This window comes from Rousettus aegyptiacus, unplaced genomic scaffold, assembly GCF_014176215.1.
Source record: "Rousettus aegyptiacus isolate mRouAeg1 unplaced genomic scaffold, mRouAeg1.p scaffold_m13_p_6, whole genome shotgun sequence".
NCBI lineage: Eukaryota > Metazoa > Chordata > Mammalia > Chiroptera > Pteropodidae > Rousettus > Rousettus aegyptiacus.
This window is the reverse complement of record NW_023416309.1, coordinates 77,576,920-77,590,718: the sequence shown is the minus strand read 5'-3', so window position 1 is coordinate 77,590,718 and position 13,799 is coordinate 77,576,920. Positions and strand designations below refer to the sequence as shown.

Genomic DNA, 13,799 nt, shown 5'->3' with positions numbered 1-13,799 from the left:
ATCAGGGGAAAGGCCATTTGAACAGATGTGAAGGAGTGAGCCACGAAGCAGAGAGGACCTTAAGTGTAGGCTTCTTGGGTAGGTAAACAGAGTGCCAGGGAGCCTTTTCTCTCCTAGAAGGGCTTGCCAGCTATGCAGTATAAAGAAAGGAGAATAGGTTCTTCCAGCCTAGCCGGGTGAGAAGAGAGGCCTTTGAGAGTTTATGCAGCTTGCGTGGTCTCTATGCAGTTTCTGGATAGTTTCCATCAAGATGAGAGTTTTATGTTGAATTTTAAGTTGACCACAAATATTTAACTTCTCTGGGCCACAAATACAGTATCTTTTCTGTGGTTTAGCTGGCACCAAGTATATATTTACGAATCTCTATATGTCGGCCTGTTATTTAAATTTCTTATAGAAGTGCCAAGGTTTTTAGTTGTGATTTATCCCCCTCCCACTCCGTATTAGTGGGTCCGAACCCTGATCAGATCTAATTCTTGGAGAAAGGAGGTATCTATCTTTACAATTGAAGTTTGGGGTCTTCTTAGTTGAATTTCCTATTACTTCCTCTCTATTCAAAAAATATCACTTGAGGGTCTGTTCTAAGTTTTTATATTTGAATTACAATGTAAAAATTTTTTAAAATACAGACAATAAAGAATAAAACAGTGTATTTACATACTTTAGCTACACTAAAAAGCAAAACAAATAAACAACAAAAAAAGCCAGGTATAAAGACCCCCAAACATCTAAATCTGTTCTCTTATTTACTACTTACCAAGTAGTAAATACAAAGAATATAGGAAACAGTCCCTGTTCCCCAGCTGGGTCTTCAACAGGCTGGGTGGGAAACGACTCTGGCTCAATAAGAGCACAAAATTTATCCCTAATTCTAGGGTCAGTTTTTCTTAGCCAGTGGCAAGAGAGCCATTTGACATTTTTATCAAATAAAGGCATATAGGCAGATCGTCCGAAACTCATGAGTTTCAAAACAATCACTTCTATCCCATTCTGGATATCTATCACTGTCTTATTTTCCTCTGTGCAGCTTACTGGGTCTTTGGGCTTTGGTTCTATTTATAATTCGGGCTGCCTGCATAGGGGTAGGGGAGATACCAAGCTGTAGAGGTGAGACCTAGCACAAAAAGACTTGAGGGTATCTTCAGGAACACTGAATTGTTTCTCCCTGAGTTTACAGGAGTGTAGTAGAGCTATCTGTTATGAAGTAACAAGTCACACACATTTAAGTCCATGCACACACATTTTAAGAACAATGCTCACCTTAATAAAACGAATAATGACTACCAATATAATCAATTTGGAAGGCTAAACACTTGTTTAAAAACTAGCATGAACCTGTAATTAGAATAGCTTTAAGTATATTCTTATCTAAGCTATTTTGTCCACTGTTTCGGTTTTCCACTGAAATAACTGTGTGTGTGTGTGTGTGTGTGTGTGTGTATAGAAAGCATATATCAGCACTAGGCAACCAAATACCAGAAACTATGAGGAATTTTCTGCAAGACACAGCAGATGCAACTGGAATGAGGAAAAGGACAACTGATGTTCAATCTTCTGCCTGGTAGATGGGATCTTAGCAGCAATACCTCATTAATGGTCTTTGAGCAACTATGAAAAGAGCCAAAGTGGGTGTGGCACACTTAAAAAGGGCATGACCAGATCCTATCAAAAGAAATTTAGCAGTTGCTGGTTTATAATTGGTGTAGCAGAAGGAAAATAAACCTGAGGCTTAATTCTAAAAGAGTTAAAGACCCCTAAATCAGAACACTAAGTTGACAAATTTGTTCCACTCCAGCAAATAGAGTGGTTTAGTGCCTTGCCATGACTATCTGTAGCTCTAGTTTCCTTTCTACATGCCTCTAGGAATGTTTAACACCAGCAGTGTAAATCAAATGTTCCTCTTTTCCTTTTAGTCTTAACAGAGACACATCTAAGCTCTCAATATGAACAAGTATAACCTGCCTCAATAAAGATGAAAAAAAAATCACCTAACACATTAAAACGTATTACAATTGAACAGATGGATAGCAATCTGAGGAATAAATAAATATTTCTGTAGGAGAGTTATTGTGAAAAGTTTGGAAACTTTCAACATTAATGGCACAAGGACAGATAAAAGGACCTTTGGAGCAAAACGGAATGTCTAGAAACAGACCTAAACATATATAAATCATATGACTTATGACAAGGCACTACTGCAGTTCAGTGTGTAAATAGATCTCTCAATAAATAGTTTGATCAACTGGTATCTATATGGGAAGAAAATTAACCTTGCCTCTACCTCATGCCATAAACAAAAATTAATTCAAGATGGACCTCGGACCTAAATGTGAAAGGTCTTAAGTAACTTCTAGAAGAAAAAGTACAAGAATATCTTCATGACCTTGAAGTAGGCAACTATTTCTTAAACAGGACACAAAAAATGCTAACTATAATTGAAAAATATTGACACATTTGACTTCATTAAGAACTTGTGTTCATCAAAGACATTAAGAGCAAAAACATACGCCACAGACTAAAAGAAGATATTTCCTATATATATCCAACATAGGATTTATATTCAGAATATTAATAAAATAATTCTACAAATCAAGAAAAAGACAAAATCACCCATGGAAAAAATAAACACAAGTGAGGAACAATGAGATACTTCTACATACCCACCAGGAATGGCAAAAATGAAAACCAAAACCAAAGTCAAAGCCAAGTGCTGGCAAAGATGTGGAACAACTGAAATTCTTATATACTGCAGATGATCATGTAAATTGGTACGACCACCTTTGGAAATCTATTTGGCAGTATCTACTGTAGTTAAATATACACCTACCTTATCACCTAACAATCATATTCCTAGGTATATATCAAAGAGAAATTAAAGCATATGTCCATCAAAATATATACCAAAAAATGTTCATGGCAGCTTTCTTCATAAGTGCTAAGACTGGTAAAAGAAACAAACTTTCATCAATAGTAGAATAAACAAACTATGGTACATACATACAACAAAATGTTACACAGCAATAATGAAGAATGAACTACTCTTATATGCAACAACATGGATGAATCTCTCACAGATTGTTTTGAAGAAGCCAGATACTAAGGGTATATACTACGGGTATATACTACGTAATTCTGTCTATGTACAGTTCAAAACTAGGCAAAACTAATTGATAGTGAATGAAGTCAGAATAATGGTTACCTGTGTGAAGGAAAGTATTAACAAAAGGGGGCATAAAGGAGCCTGATGGGAAGCCAATGATATTCTATATTTCGATCTGCGTGGCAGTTAGCAGGAATATAGCCATATATTAAAATGTACTGGGCTTAAACTTAAAAGAATAGCGCACATTACTTTATGATGATTAAACTTCAATAAAAAAATTAAAAAAAAATACCTAAGCATAACAAATTGCATTTCAATCTAGATTAAGAAGTCATTTGAGAAAATGATCAGGAAAAACTAAAGTGTGGCAGTTAAGTAGCAGTTAAATACAAATAGAAAACTGAATTAATGAAATAGATAACTTGCTTGAGCCTCTTCTACAACCAAGAAGAAAAAATAAAGATGAAAGCAATGAAAACAAACAAACAAAAGATATAGAAGAGCAATAATTTTAAAAAATGAGAAAGGAAGGAAAAAGAAAGGGAAACTTTCCTGAGTGAAACAGATTTAAAGTAAGAACTTTCAAAGGGCATGCTAAGAAATTTAATAACAAGAGAACAACATTAGGGATGGCAAAAAGTTGTTGGGGGGGGCATTTTAAAGGAATGTGAGGCTTCATTTGTGTTCATTGGGAAAGAGTGCTGTGCTCAATTAGTAATGCTTGTCTTTTGCACAGAATGAATACACACTTATCAAACTGCCATCCTTGACCCAGCGTTATCTTGGCTTGGTCTTCAATTTCCAAAAATAATAATAATAAAAAAATCCTATTAGCATTTACACACACACACACACACACACACACACACACACACACACACCCCCATCACCGACCTACCAACCTGACTGGCTTTAGACTTCTTTCCCCAAACTAGGTAGCCATTCATATAGAAAAGAAAAAGAAAGACATTCTCAAACTAAGACTTAGAAAGATAATAAACATTTTCTTTCAGAAAAATATATTACTTAAACATGTACCACAGTAAAACCAGGTATTAGTAAAAAAAAAAAAATGCAAGAACATTGCTTAAAAAAAATCAAGACTATCTTCAGCAGATAAATGGCATAAAAAAAGAGAGGTGGGGAACCTGTTATACAAAGTATGGAACTTGCTTAGACCTTAATTCTGATGAATTCATTGAGATATAGCATTTTTTAGATAATCTGGAGAATTCAAAAATATTAACAAGTTATTTATTTTGATATGTACAATCATGTTATAGAGATTATGCTAGGGGAAAAAGCCTTACAAGTTAGACATACCTACTGAAGTATTTTCAGTATGATGAATGGAATTTGATTTAAAATCCCCAAGAACAAAAACCTGGCTGAGGACATGGTGAATGACTAAAAATATATTGGCAAAATATTGATTTCTGCTCAAGCTACACGGTGATTCATTATACTACACTGTTTACTTTTTTTGTAACTCCAACAGTAAAAACTAAAAAGAACAAAACAACAAAAAACCCCAACAAAAACCAAATGGCAAAACACAAAAAGAGTAAAAGATATTTAATTTTAAATAAGTGATGCTAAAACAGTGCAAAAGTCAAAAATCATTCTTTGAAGAAAAGATAGACAATGTACATATCACAGTGTAAAAACAATTAACGACAACAGGGTTGAGAGTATACAGTGGTTAATTTGGACACTACAGCATGGGTGTGAATTACTGGATGTGTGACTTTAGGTAAAGTGCTTAAACTTTCTGGGTCTATTTCTTTATCTGTATAATAAGGAGAATAATATTACTTATCCCATCTCATAGGGTTGTTGTGAAGATTAAATACCGGCACATTGGAAATCTTTAATAAATAGCTACTATTATCTAACACCTTGCTGATAATATATAAAAACTAAGAAATTGGAGGAGAGAAGAGAGGAGGAGGAAGTAGAGTATCCTACATTTATGTATGTGGTGGTGTGGTAGAAACTAGTTATTTCCCATGATCTGTTCTCCTTCTCTTCCTCTGTAATAGAACTCTTGATTTTAGCTGTGCCTATGGTGACCTAGAATAAAAATATTTCCCAGTCTACACTGCGGCTAGGTTTGGCCACATGACTCAGTTCCGGCCAAGAGAATGTAGGCAGAAGTATGTATGAACTCCTGGGGTAAGTCCTTTAAGGGAGAGGTGTTTTATTTATTTATTTATTTATATATATATATATATATATATATATATATATATATATATATATATACATACACACACACACACATACATATACATATACATATACATATATATATAGAGAGAGAGAGAGAGAGAGAGAGAGAGAGAGTGTGTGTGTTGTGTATATATGTATATATGTGTGTGTGTGTGTGTATTTTTTTAAATTGCATTCCTTCTTTAACTGTTTCTACTCCCCACAAGCTTGTATGCAGATTAAACGACTCGCATTCCAATAGCCATCTTAGATTTGGAGGGATCTTGGAAATGAAAACCACGTATAGCTGAGCAACAAAATAGAAAGAACCTTGGTGCATGACATCATGGAGTGCCAAACCAGAAAACCTCTGTGCTTCTTCAATTTGAGAGGGAAATCTATTTCTATGTTATTTAACTTTCTGTTATTTTGGGGTTTTCTGTTTCTTGCAGCTAAACATAATCTTAACTGAAATGAGAAATTATTATATTCTGTTTCATTCCTCTATTGGATAAACAGAGAAAAATAATTGTATTTTATTCTAAAAATTAAAGATAAATGAGTGGAATTAAAACACAATGAGTACAGAGGTGGTAGTTGTAAAACACTGTGAATGTTCTAAATGCCAATGAACTGTTCACTTTAAATGGTTAATTTTATGTTATATGAATTCCATCTCAATAAAAATTTTAAAAGATGCAGTGTGTAGAGACAGTCTAGAAGAGACATAGTTAAAATAATGAGATTTTTGAAAATTGGGGATCAGGAGTGGGGGGGAAAACCTATTAGGAAAAGACAAACACCAAAACAAAACGAAAACCAAAGTAGGATTCAAGACAAGAAAAACTGAAATGAAGATATAGAAAGAAAAAAACACTTTGAAATACAAGGAGAAACTGCCAAAAACAGAACTGTAGTGGCAGAACATCACTTACCCTTTAATAATCAAGCAGGTAAAAATAACACAATCAGAATAGTATAACTAATAAAGATGGTTTTATAGCTATATATTATTGAATTCTGTATACAACAAAAATACATTCTCAAAATTCTTTAAACTTTTTTATTTTTTATTTTTTAATGCCTACACGACCTGGTATTCCTAGGTGGTCTCCCATCCAAGTACTAACCAAGTCCAACCCTGCTTAGCTTCCGAGATCAGACGAGATCGGGCACGTTCAAGGTGGCATGGCTGTAGATCAAACTTTTTAGAATTAAGTATGAAGTCAGATTTAAAAAATATATCCAGAAGTAAAAATTAAGAACAAAGTTTAAGAAATTTAACTTCAAAAAAAAAATAAAACTCCCACAAATAATTTTAGAATTAAGGAGAAAAAGCAAAATGATAATCAAAGACTATTTTAAAAATGGTTATTAGAATAGTATACATATAAATGGATTAGAAAGTGGCCAAACATAACGGCATATTCAGAGCCATAAATTTTAAGTTAATTAATCAAAAACAAATGATCACTAAAGGATCCAGCACAAGCAGAACAAAATAAGCCTAGGAAAAATAAAAGAAAGTAAAATTAAAAATAAAATAATGATTTATAAAACAGTAAATATAAGAGCCAGTTTTTGAAAACTAAAAAGTACAAGTTGCTAACAAATTTTAAAAAACATCAGGAAACATACAAATAAAATTAGGAGTGAAAAGTAGATATAAAAATATATCCTTAACTTTTCGTTAGAAGATTTAACTAAGTTTTAGAGAAATGAATGATTTTCTGGATCACTGGCAGAAGCAGTGATGGAAATATTCCATATCATGTGATAGGATTGCTGAAAGACTGAAGGTAGAGTATCAGAGAAAGTGTCAAGAATGACTCAAGTAATATACACTTTCTAGGTCACAGGTAAAGAAAAGTTGCTTCCCATTTCATTTTATAAAGGAAGCACACCTTATTATTACTCAAATATCCAAAGGAAAAATAGCAAAGACAGAAAAAAGAGGCCAGGCCCATTATGGAAATGAATGTAAACATCCTAAATAAACTAACAGCAAATCAAATTTAACAGAATGTTAAAATATGACTATACCGAGTCCAAATAGGGTTTATCTCACTAAGAAAAGGAAAAGTCAAGTTTGGAAAATATATTAATTAAAGAAAAGATTATTTTAATAGTTGCTAAAAAAGTATGTTAAAACTTTATGGTATGCTTTATTCTAAGAGACTCAGGAAATTAAAATAGACACTTTCTTAACATGCTAAATGCTGTATCTTTTAAAACAACAGAAACATGTAAATGTTTAAAATAATGAAGTATCCATTTTGAAGAAAAACAAGAATTCCTACTTTCACCATTATTATTTAACACTTCTAAAAGTTTCGGTCAAAGCAATGAGGTAGAAATCAGAAAATAAGATATATAACTATTGAAAATGAGACTGTACTGTCATTATATGAAGTACATATACTTAGAAAACCTAACGTGATCAGCTAAAAAAAATCAGATTTAACAAGAGTTTGATGTGATGGCTGGGTAAATATATGTGTTAGCTTTTCTTAAGTACTATTTAGGTATAATGAAAAAAAAATCCAATTTATTATAGCAATAAAATTAATGAAAAAATTATGAGAGACATAAAAGAACTGATATGTAGAGAACACTTTGTTCTAATGAAAAATCTTATAACAATGTCAAATTTTTCCAAAGAAATTGTGAATGTAATTCCAATAAAAATATCATGAGGAGTGGTCACTTCTTCAGCATGTATACTAAAATTGGAATGTTACAGAGAAGACTAGCAATGTACCGTGCAAAGACAACACTCAAATTTGTGAAGCATCCCATATTTTTGACTGTATATTTGAAAACTGCTAAGGGAATAGGTCTCAAGCGTTCTCAACACAAGAAAAAAATTTGTGTGGTGATAGCTGCTAACTAGATTTATTGTGGTAATCACTTTGGAATATATACATATACTGAATCATTATGTTGTATACTTGAAACTAATATAAAGTTATATGTCAATTATATATCAATAAAAAAGAATCATGAGGAATTCTTTTTGTGTGTGTGTGGGGAAGTTAAAGGGACTTAAAATTACTCTGAAGTTTGCATAAAACATAAATAGGCGAGAAAAATCAAAGGTATACTACTATGATAAAAAAATATAAATGGGTATGTATAAACTCATATCACTAGTATTAAAACGTATTACAAATCTATAGCAACTAAAATAGTAATGTTTCAAGAATTAACCAACATAAAAAAAAGCCCAGAAACAGATGGTAGTATGCATCAATATCTATCATATATATTCTAGTATATCATATACATACATCTAATACATGATGAAGCTGAATTTTTAGATAGGGGCAGAATAAATTATTCAATAAATGATGCTAAGACCATTTGTACACTATTTTGAAAAAATTAATTTAGCACTCTACTTCACAGCATTCAGCAAAATAAATGCCAGATGAAAGTTTTAGTAATTTTTCAAAAAGTAATGAGAAAATATGATTATTCATCTGATTTTATGTAAGGAAGACTTTTCTAAGCATAAAAATAAATTTCATAAGGGAAAATGGAAAGATTGGACTGCACAAAATTTAAAATCATTTGCATTTGAGGAAAGTCCATAGACAATGGAAGTGACAAATTGTATAAAATATTTTCAGTATAAATGACTGAAAAAGGGTTATAATCCTTGCTAGAAAGGCCTTTAAAAATATAAGTGAAAAATATTCCAATAAAAAATGGGCAAAGAACATGAGAAGGTAATTCACTAAGAAGATACGCAAATGTCTAAACTCGAAACTGAAAACTCTTTTAAACATTTTCAAAATCAGTTTATTAGTTTAATAGTAATTCTCATTATTTCAAAACCCAATTTATTTTTGACCTTAAAAAGAAACAACTCAACTTGCTCAATGTATTTATTGTTCACTGGAAAATATACTTATTATTCTTGACTCCAGGTATTGTCCTGGCCATATCAAAGATGGACTTAAAGTCTAAAGATTTGACATCCTTAAGGATATCTAAAGAATGTCTCATGGGTCCAGAAAACAGAGGCCCCAAAACTCTAAGTGACAGAAACAGCACTAATATAAATGTGTACAAATTCCTAAGTTAGCCAGTGCAGGACTTGTTTCCTATATGACCAAGTAAGCTCCCTGACAAAATATTGGTAAGACATAGAGGATCTGAACAACACTGTTAACCACTTTGGCCTAGTTGATATTTATAAAATGAGACACTCAATAACTACAGAATACATACTTTTCAAGTATATACCATTATGTTCTTCAAGACGAACATGTGCTAAGCCATAAAACAAGTTTCAATACATTTAAAAGGACTGAAATAATGTACAGTATGCTCTCTAATCATAATGGAATTAAATCAGGAATCGGTAACAATAAGATATTTAGGAAATCCCAAATATCCTACAGACATCAAAATGATAGTAACAAGATCAACAACATACATGAAATGGACAAATTCCCTGAAAACTAAAGCTCACCTACATTGATACAGGATAAAACAGAAAATATGAATAACTACATGGTATACTAAATAAATTGAATTCATTACCAAAAATTTCTCAAAGAAACTCTAGGCCAGGATGGTTTTATTGGTAAATTCTATCAAACATTTAAGTAAGAATTAACACCAATATTAAAACAAACTCAGAAAATGGAGGAGGTTACACTTCCCAAGTCATTTAATGAGGTCAGCATAACTCTAATGCTAAATCCTGACAAGACATAATAACAAAATTATAAATATCCCTCATGAACACAGATATAAAAATCCTTACTAAAATACTGACAAATCCAATATAGCAAACAGGGTTTATTCAAGTAACACAATGTTGTTTTAAAATTTAAAAATCAATCAGTGACTAAAAACTTCATAAGAAAACAAACAATCCAATTTAAAAATGGGCAAAAGACACCTTACTGAACTAAATACACAGATGGCAAATGAGCATGTGAAAAAATACTCATCATCATAAGTCATTGAGGAATTGCAAATTAAAACAATGAGATACCACTATACACCTATTAGAATGGCTAAAATCCAAAATGCAGACAACACCAAATGCTAGTGAGGATGTGGAAGAGCAACAGGAACTTCCATTAATTGATGGTAGGATGCAAAATGGTACAGTCACTTTGAAGGCAGGTTGGCATTTTCCTACAAAGCCAAATAGTCTTACCATATGATCTAGCAATTGTAGTTATTGGCATTTACTCAAATGAGTTAAAAACTTATATGCATATAAAAATCTGCACACAGTTATTCATATCAACTTTATTCATAACTGCTAAAACTTGGAAGCAATCAGAATGTCCTTCAATAAGTGAATATATTAACAAACTGTGGTACCTCCATGAAATGGAATAAAAAGAAAGGAGCTATCAAGCCACAAAGATAACCTTACACACATATTGCTAAGAGAAAAAAGAAAAAACAATCTGAAAAGGCTATATGCTATGTGATTCCAACTATTTTCCTATTCTGGAAAAGACAGAACTATAGAGACAGTAATAATATCAGTGTTTGCCAGGGGCTAGAGAAGGTGTCAATGGATGAATAGATGAAGCACAGGATACTTTTAAGGCAGTGGAGCCATTCTGTGTGATACTGTAATGGTGAATACATGCCATTACAAATTTGTCAAAATCAAAAGAACTGTACAACACAAAGAGTAGACCCGAATGTAAACTATGGACTTTATTTAGGAATAATGTACCAATATCCATGCCTTAGTTGTAACAACTGTACCATCCTAATGCAAGAAGTTAATAGGGGAAACTATGGGTGGGTGGTAGGAGGGTGGCAAGGAAGAGAGTGTTTATGACATTTTTTTTTTTTTGCTCTTATAAAGTAATAGCCATAAAAGAAAAAACAAGATAAATTAGATTTCATCGAAATTGAAAAAAAAACTTCTGTTCACCAAGATACTGCTAAGAAAATAAACAGGCAAGCCATGAACTGAGTAAAAATATTCACGACACATATCTGACAAAGTACTTGTATCCAGAATACATAAAGAAATCTTTTGACTCAAAAACAAGGAAACAGACAATGCAAAGAAAATGAGCAAGAGATCTGAACAGATTCTTCATAAAAAATATATACAAATGGCCAGCAAGCACATGAAAAAGTATACAACTTCTATTAGTCATCAGGAAAATGTGAATTAGAACCCAATGATCTATCGCCCCTCTTCCCAATGAGGCTGTGGAGTCACTGGAACTCATATTGGTGGAATGTAATATGGTGCAATCACTTTTGTAAAAAGGTCAGCAGTCTCCGATAAAAAACATATATCCACCCTATGAAACAGCAATTCCAATCCTAGGCACTTACCCAAGAGAAAACACATGTCCACAAAAAGACCTATGTACAACTATTCAAAGCAACTTTATTTATAATAGCTCCAAACTGGAAATCCTAGATGACCATCAATTTATCAATTGCAGAATGGATAAACTGTAACATAGTCATAAAATGGAATAGTTACTTGGCAATAAAAAGAAATAAACTGATAAATCTAATAACATGGAGGAATTGCAAAAGTACAATTAATACATGTCCATTTCATTGTATATAATTTTAACCTAAAAAGAAAAAGCCATAAATATTAAACTCTAGTTAAAGATATATATACAGGCTAAAGGATTTAGAGAAATTGTATTGATGACATAGATGAAAAAGAAATTGATGATGGACAGAGAGAGAGAGGGACAGATACATGATAAAGCAAGTACAGTAAATTGAGAATGAAAATACACATGCTGGGGATAAGTGGGCTCACTATAAAATTCTTTCAACTTTGCAGTATAAGAAAATGTTGGAAATCAATTGAATCACTAAAAAATAAAAAGGTAATGTACACCTGGATGCAGTGGACATGGCTGTCTGGATTTAAAAAAGAAAATGTGTCTTTATCTTTGTTGCCTTTATTAAATGTCTATCTTACTAGCTATATAAAAAAAGCATGGTAAAGTGTCAGAATATTGGTTTTGCCACCTAAGAGAAGTCTCAAACTGTTTGTGTCATAACACTGGGTGTCACATAAACCCCCAAATTCTAAAGCAAGAAATCTTGTAAATGTAGAGGGAGGACTAGGAACTGAGAAATAAAAATTTGGCTCTGGCACTGGGTGGGAAGTGGGCAATGGCTAAGCTAAGTTAGAAGTGGCCGGTCACTTAGAGCCTTTCAAGCTCCATAAATTCTGTGTCTAACGTCAGCCCCATGTACTGGCTTAAAACCTCAAGAAACTAGAAGACCTCACCAGTGGGATCAGTCAGAGCAGCTGAAACATATCCCTGTAAACAATAAATGTTTATCTGGGCAGATAACCTGGCAAATAGCTGCATCCTGATCTTAGGCAACTTGAAACCCCAAAACAGGAGACTGAGCACAGAGGAGACCTTTGCCTTTGCCACATGGGTAGGAAGGCAGAGATGAAAGGTGGTCCTGACTCCTACAATACAGGCAGCAGGAGGCTACTTTGCAAATGCCAGCTTGTCCTCTACTGGGCGATGGCCAGATTCCCTTAAATATAGAGGATGGGGACAGAGAAGTCAAGTCAACCAACACTAAACAATGCCACCGCATAAAGCTGGCTGTTATACCACAGCCCTGAAGGTACGAGGAACTCTGGCATGTTTGGCTGCTGCCATAGGAACCACACTAGCTGAGGGCTTCCCTAGGCCTGGGTGGGAGGCTTGTCACTGACTCTGGCCACACACACAGGCTTAGTCGCCACCTCCTCTGTCAGTGGCAAACAGCTGCTGGGAGGGGAAGGGCAGACCCAGGGGTACTCTGCACAGCAAAATCTGCCACTTTAGGAAATTCCAGATAAGATTCATAAGAGCCATATGGCTTAAACCCCATGGAGTACCAGGTGAAAGGGCTATGTAAGGAAAAGAGGCAGCTGGAAGAAAGAAATAGAGGTGTGTTGACGGCAGAAACTCTTTTCATTGAACATGGTCTCTGCAAACAATTTTACTACTAGTTCTGAAAAGCCCATTTCATAATTGAAGGATTAAATCTTGGCACTGCTTATTTCTCCCATTTATATGCTTCTGCCCACATTCCTCTTGGGAGGGGAGAAGACAGGGAAGCAGAATCCACAGTTTGCCTAAAGGGAAAGTTCAGCTCTCGTTCAGCAGACTATGGCTGAGTTCTCTTCCAGGGATGGAGATAGTTTAATAAAGGTTCCTTGCTCTGAAATAATACCAAAGTTAAGCCCAGCAGAACAATAAGGGTGTGGATCTAGGATGGAACCTAAAGGGGGAGGGGGTGATGGCGAGGCGGAGGGGAGAGTATGTGTGTTTATAGCTGTTTTTTTTTTTTTTTTTAGAGGGGGGTGTGGGAAGATGCCAATCTATTCTTTTGACTTCATTTGCACTTATAGCTCCTTTATAATCATTTCCTGAAAACACAGTAGGAAGAGAGTGGTATTTGCTCACCCCACCCTCTATCTAACACTATCCCAGCAATCCAACTA

General features: G+C 33.8%; 1 protein-coding gene, 1 non-coding gene and 1 pseudogene across 6 annotated transcripts in view; 1 reads left to right on the top strand and 2 right to left on the bottom strand.

Moving 5' to 3' along the window:
* The window catches only part of SMG6 (SMG6 nonsense mediated mRNA decay factor), a 192,648-nt gene that overhangs the window by 39,350 nt on the left and 139,499 nt on the right, over window positions 1–13,799 (bottom strand). The gene's annotated exons all lie outside the window — the stretch shown is intronic.
* LOC118604488 lies at window positions 6,396–6,514 on the bottom strand (annotated as a pseudogene).
* LOC118604417 lies at window positions 8,014–8,119 on the top strand. Its single transcript, XR_004951727.1, has one exon. It is a non-coding gene; the product is annotated as a U6 spliceosomal RNA (small nuclear RNA).